A 7,204-nucleotide genomic window follows, 5' to 3' on the forward strand; every position below is an offset into this window, starting at 1 on the left:
TGCGTTAGCGCTTGCGCGGGAGGCTGAAAATAGCATTGAAAGAAGTGCATTCGCGGCGTCATACGCGAAGGCCATCGAAGACAAAGCTCTTGTGCACGATGGCAACAGGCGTACTAATAAATTTCAGGGAAAGCAATGGAAAGGAGAGGATAAAAATCCACACTTCATTCCTAAGCAATTCCAAAGCAAGCCCCAAGAGGACAGCCCCTGGCAGAAGCGCGGGGACCCCGAAATTGTAGACCATAACAAAGTACAGCCTATGGAGATCGACCCTTCGACAGCCAAATTTAGGAAGGAAACAAATTGGGGAAAGCCTCAGAATAATAGCAACAACAAAAGACAGAATTCATCTCAGCGTTATTCGGGACAAAGACGCCAGCGTGTTAATAATATAACTCAATCCCTCGAGCAGGAAGAGTCAGGGTATTCTAACACAGCTGAAGCGGAAGTCGCCAGCATTGAAGAAGGTAACGACTCCGACGAACTTAAAGATCTGCTACATTTTTTAGGGAACGCTCCCGACTGCCGTTCATCGAACGACAGTTGGCTGGTAGAACACTAAAAATACTTATCGACACGGGGGCGGCAAAGAATTACCTTAAGCCCGTAAAGGAGCTAAGAAATGTAATGCCGGTCGAGACCCCCTTTACTGTGAGCTCTATTCACGGCTCCAGTGACGTCAAGAACAAGTGCATAATGCGCATTTTTGGGTTAGACGCCCCATTTTTCCTGTTGGACACACTGAGCACGTTCGATGCTATAATAGGCTTCGACTCGCTAACGCGAGCAGGAGTGGCATTGAACTTAGGCGACAGCGTAATAAAATACGCAAACGTCACTGAAAAGCTCAAATTCTTTGACTGTGAAAACGTTAATTTCACTAAAATTTATGACATAGTGGTACCAAATTCGGTGAAAGCCGAATTTAAAAATGTTATTCTGAAAAGAATAAAGGTGTTTTCGACCTCTAACGAGGCGCTAACTTTCAACACCTCGGTCACCGCCACTATTCGAACTAAGAGTGACGAACCCAGATTATACCCCTACCCCATGGGGGCAGCAGACTTTGTTAACAACGAGATCAAGGAGCTGCTGAGCAATGGCATAATAAGGCCTTCCAGATCCCCATACAACAGCCCTGACAAAAAAGGGACTGACGATAACGGCATCAAAAATAAACGCTTGGTAATCGACTTTAGGAAACTAAATGAACAAACAATTGCTGACCGCTACCCTATGCCAAGCATTCCAATGATTTTAGCGAACTTGGGAAAAGCCAGATACTTTACTACCCTAGACTTAAGGTCAGGGTATCACCAGATATACTTGGCCGAGAAGGACCGGGAAAAAACCTCTTTCTCAGTTAACGGAGGGAAATACGAGTTTTGCCGATTACCTTTCGGATTAAAAAACGCAGGTAGCATATTCCAAAGAGCCATCGATGATGTGCTGAGGGAAGAAATAGGCAAGATATGTTACGTCTATGTCGATGACGTCATTATATTTTCAGAAAACGAAACCGAACATGTTAAGCACATCGATATAGTGCTTAAGCGACTGCTCGAGGCCAACATGAAGGTGGCACGAGAAAAGACAAAATTCTTTAAAGAAAGCGTAGAATTCTTAGGCTTCATAGTCACTAGGGGGGGAACGAAAACAGACCCTGAAAAAGTCAGGGCAATACAAGAGTTCCCCGAACCCAAAAATCTGTTTAATCTTAGGTCTTTCCTCGGCCTGGCGAGCTATTACAGAAGCTTTGTGAAGAATTTTGCCTCCATTGCCAGGCCTCTCACTCATATTCTCAAAGGGGAAAACGGTACAGTGAGTAAAAACATGTCGAAAAAGGTTCCTGTTACATTTGATGAGACCCAGCGCAATGCGTTTGATCACCTGCGTAACATCCTAGCATCAGAAGATGTCTTTTTGACGTACCCCGATTTCAAATTACCATTTGACCTAACCACCGACGCTTTAGGCAGTGGTATAGGCGCGGTATTGTCCTAGAACAAGAGGCCCATCACCATGATCTCTCGTACGCTGAAAGACTGCGAACTGAACTACGCCACCAACGAAAGAGAATTGTTGGCGATAGTCTGGGCAATAGGCAAACTTCAAAATTACCTATACGGTACCAAAGAGGTAAGGATCTTTACAGATCACCAGCCCCTCACATACGCGGTATCCGAGAAAAAGACCAACGCTTAAATTAAGCGATGGAAAGCATTTATTGATGAGAACAACGGGAAAGTATTTTACACACCGGGAAAACAAAACCTGGTAGCGGACGCGCTATCTCGACAACCCCTGAACAACTTAGAGGCTGAGGCCCAGTCCGATGCAGCCTCGGTGCATAGTGAGCTTTCCCTTTCGTACACTATAGAAACCACAGACAAACCTCTGAACTGCTTCAGAAACCAAATCATTTTGGAAGAAGCAAACCAACCGCTTCGGCGAGACTTCATAATCTTCGGAAATAGAACTCGCCATATCATTAACTTTAATGACAAAGACTCGCTTGTAGAATCCGTTAAAGAAATTGTTAACGCCAATGTCGTGAACGCGATTCACTGTGATTTCCCTACCCTGGCGCGTATTCAACATGCCTTGAGGCAGGAGTTCCCTGCGACAAAGTTTTGGCATTGTAAAGCCTTCGTCAGTGATATTACCAACGTCAATGAACCGCTTGAAATCACTAACACCGAGCACAATCGCGCCCATCGGGCTGCACAAGAGAACGCTAAACAAATCCTCCGGGATTATTACTTCCCGAATATGTCTAAACTAGCTAGCGAAGTGGTCGCAAATTGCAGAGTCTGCAATAAAGCCAAATACGACCGCCATCCTAAGAAACAGGAATTAGGAAATAGGAATTAGGAAAATATTCATACGTTGGAGAAATGTTGCATATCGACATATTTTCCACTGACAGAAAAATCTTCTTAACCTGTATTGACAAATTGTCCAAATTCGCCATCGTACAACCCTTAGTTTCTAGGGCAATCATCGATGTACGAGCCCCTATTCTCCAATTGGTAAACTTCTACCCAAATATCAAACCATATACTGCGACAACGAAGCCTCTTTCAACTCTGAGACAATCACGTCGTTGCTTAAAAACCAATACAGCATCGATGTTGTCAATGCGCCACCGCTACACAGTAGCTCCAATGGCCAAATTGAAAGGTTTCACAGTACACTGGCAGAAATCGCCAGATGCCTCAAAATTGATAAGAAAATAGAGGATACTGTGGAATTGATCTCACGGGCTACGATAGAATACAACAGGTCGCTACATTCTGTCATAAAGTTAAGACCAGTGGAGGCAATGACGAGATCATGTTGGCAATCAAAGATAGAATTGACAAGGCACAACAAGTTAACCTGGACAGAATTAACCCTTCTAGACAAAACCGAATCTTTGAAGTTGGTGAAAAGATACACCTACGTAACAACAAAAGGTTAGGTAACAAATTGACTCCGCTTTATTCAGAAGAGCGTGTGGAAGCAGATCTGGGAACATCTGTTCTCATTAGGGGGAGGCTGGTCCATAAGGACAATGTCAAATAGGCATTTGATATTAAATACTGATTATTACTGATATTAAATACATTTGCTATAATTTCCACAGGCTTGCCGTAATATCCATCCATAACCACCGCAAGCGCGCGAGTTACCGACTTCTCGCATGCAAAATACATCCCGGTGTTAGACGGGAATGTATTAGTATGGGAACAGTATGGCCTGATTAGGCACTCGACAAATCTGTCTGAGTTTTCTAGCATAATTGACTCTACAGTCAGAATGCTTGAACTGTTCCCACAGTCCCACATGAGGAAACTTCTGGAAGTCGATATCAACCATGCCCAGAACATGCTGGATGAAATTACCGTGCACCGTAGAATGGCCAGGAGCCTGGATTTCCTGGGCTCGGCACTCAAGGTCGTGGCGGGCACGCCCGACGCGGAGGACCTTTTTAGAATCAAAACTAACGAAGCAGCCCTAATAGAGGCAAACAATAGGCAGGTAGTAATAAACACAGAAACGCAAAAACATATTAACCAACTCACAGACACAGTAAACAGAATCCTCAAAGAGGAAAGGGACGGGTTGGTTGACTCCGGCCACCTTTTCGAGACCCTTTTAGACAGAAATAGAATACTAATTTCAGAAATACAAAATTGCATGCTCACGATCACAAACCATCTGGCTATCAACCTCCTGGACAATAGTGAAACCATCAGGCGCCTCCAGAGGAAACACCCGCTTGATCTCCCCCACTTATAACCCACTACAATGAACCCCCGACCTATCTACATTTAATTATTGTCCACATGGACAGATTTTAAATTAATAAATGTACGATACAACAAAAAAAAAAAAAAAAAAAAAACGATCACACTCGCAAAAAACAATATGATAAATCCAGTTATTTTTAATCACAATGACCTTAAATCTATCTTCGACGAACAGCTCACAGAGGTCCCCATAGTTAGTCTTATGGATGTATCTAAGATTAAGATTTTTCAATCTAATATTTTTATCCATGTAATTGTTCAATATCCTAAAGTTAAGTTTATTTGTAAAAAAGTCCTGCTCTTTCCTGTTGCTCACTACCATACCATGTTAAAAATTGAAGAAAACGTCTTGGCGGAATGTGATGACGGAGTCCTAGCAGTTTCAGATTGCGCGTCTACCAACTTGGCCACGTTCTGCAAAAAGGCGGTTCACGACACCTGCGCCAGGCAGTTACATGCCGGCGGTGTGGCTACATGCCGGATGCAGCCCAGCAATCTACAGCCCCTTACAATCGTGGACGATGGAGTAATAATCGTCAACGAGAAATTTACGAGGATTACTATCGATGACGGTCCTACAACAACCGTAATAGGGACCCACCTTATTACCTTCGAACGGAAGGCAGTCATCAACGGCTCAGTGTATTTGAACCACAATTACGCTGTGGATAAGAGCCCTGGAATCGCGGCCTCCCCATTAATCAACATCACCGGACATGATCAAATACTGAGTCTGCCTCTACTACAGCGGATGAACGAGCACAACCTGTGGCTGATGCAGGAGCTCAGAGAGGACGTGTCCGCGGGAGGTGCACCAAAAATCTGGTTCGTCGCGGGAGTCGCCGTTAGCTTCACGCTATGCGGCTTGGTCCTGCTGCAACAACACTGCAGGCGCAAACGGGAGGCATCCCAGTTGCAAAAATCTATTGACGAATTGGCTGTCACCGAGGACGGCGTCTAATTTAAGGGGGGAGTAGTTAACAACGAACTCCCAGGTTAGCATCAGCAGGCCTATTTTTATTCCTCCTATTAATATTAATCATTTTATTACCCCTAATTTATTAATATTAAGCATTTAATATTATAATCATTACTCCACTCATGTATGGTCCACCCCAAATTGGGTCCACCCTAATTGGCCCGAGAGCTGAGTCAACATATTGCGGCCGTGGCTTTGTCCAATTGGCTAGCAGCGATCGTATGACTTCTGCAAAATGTGCATGGTCAGCGGTCTGCCACGGGCATCCGGTCCGGCATGAGCTTTTGTTAGTTCTTAAGTTCAGTTCTGTTCTGTTATATTCAATTAATAAATAGCACAAGCTCATATAACGAAACTCCGGCACTTAGCCGTTAAACCTTTTTATTACAAATATACCGGCTGAGTCTCTAGGCCAGCGGTATTGAAGGACAGTCTCCTTCCAACGTAATCATCCTATTTCATCATAGAAACAGGACGGCCAACCGGCCCCCCACTGGACAACCAGCAACAGCCAACCGGCTACCTTCACTGGGAGACAACAGCGAGGGATATATTATTGCCTACCTCCCACTCCACTTAATAACTTATATTCTATTTAAATATTTTGTTTTTACAGATAGCATAAGCACATTAGAAGGTCAGCAGGCAGCGCATAAGGCTTTAGCCCACGCACTGGCATGTGTAAAAAACAATGCAGACAAAAAAAGGAAAAAATTAATGTAATAAAAATAAAAATTAAAATTGAATTTAACATTAATATATCGTTTTTAGTTTTTTTTTTACGATTTACAGGTACAGGTACAGGTACTAAAGGAATTGCCCGGGAATTCCTCTAGTATTCCTTTGGAAAAACTGTGCATATTTTTCGATATTCCCCAGGAATTTCCCCGCCGATTTGTATGGAAAATTCCCTGGGATTCCTCGAGAATTCCTGGGAACTACATAGGGATTCCTTAGGGACTGGTCCTGAAGGGTAGCCATATTTTAAAATAAATCAGTGAATAATTATAATGTCTAAATATACATATGTGACCTGTGTTTGCTCTTGTCTGAGAACCCCCCTTACAATGTCGTCTTGGTAGCGATTTACAAAGGCACAACTGTTCATGGTGGCCCTTGAGCGGAATCAACAAGTGTAAATGTTTTAAACTTTAAATTCGACAGTTTTTGTGTGTAAACAGATTACGCTACATCGTGGCCGCGTTTAGTTTGCAAATTGACTCGGAGAAAAGCGGGAAAGAAAGACGGCAATACATAGGCGCCTCAGCAGCAGGAACTTTGCGACGCTTTTCTGTTTTGGGGGCTTCTTTTGGTTGGAATCTGGTGCGCAAGCTGAGTAAGTGAACAAGTTGTGTGAGGAACAAGAATTTTCCTTATTATATGATTATTTGGGGTGGTAAGTTATGCTAAGTTTGTTTTTACACTCGTCATCATGAAATCTGAATTGTACGCTCCGACTTTAGAGCAATTAGTTAATTTTTAGGCAAACGTTGCAGAAGTTTAAGAAGGATTCGCAATCGAGGAAAACGAGGATTTATTTAAGGAAGCGTCTGGAGCAGGTGGAAGAACTACGGAACGCGTAGTAATTTGGATAAGCTGTATTCCGCCGCCGGGGAATCGCAGCACTAGTTGGCTCATTATGTAGCATCGAAGTTGCCCTAGGATACCCACAACGCCACCGTTCCTACTCATGATTTATAATGATTTCTTAATGATCGGTCCAGGATCTACCGACGCAAGCAAACGAGTGCGAGTGCATAATGCACAGAAGCGCCTGTTACCACTGCGACGGCGACCATATTCTGCGTCGTTGGGCAACCTTTCTTGCTTTGGACTGCTACAGGAGATAGGAGATAGTGAGCAGGGCAAAATTATGTATCAATTGCTTAAGCAAATCGCATGCGCTGTCACTAAATTTCGAAACCTAAAG

Source organism: Drosophila santomea, unplaced genomic scaffold (assembly GCF_016746245.2).
Source record: "Drosophila santomea strain STO CAGO 1482 unplaced genomic scaffold, Prin_Dsan_1.1 Segkk5_quiver_pilon_scaf, whole genome shotgun sequence".
NCBI lineage: Eukaryota > Metazoa > Arthropoda > Insecta > Diptera > Drosophilidae > Drosophila > Drosophila santomea.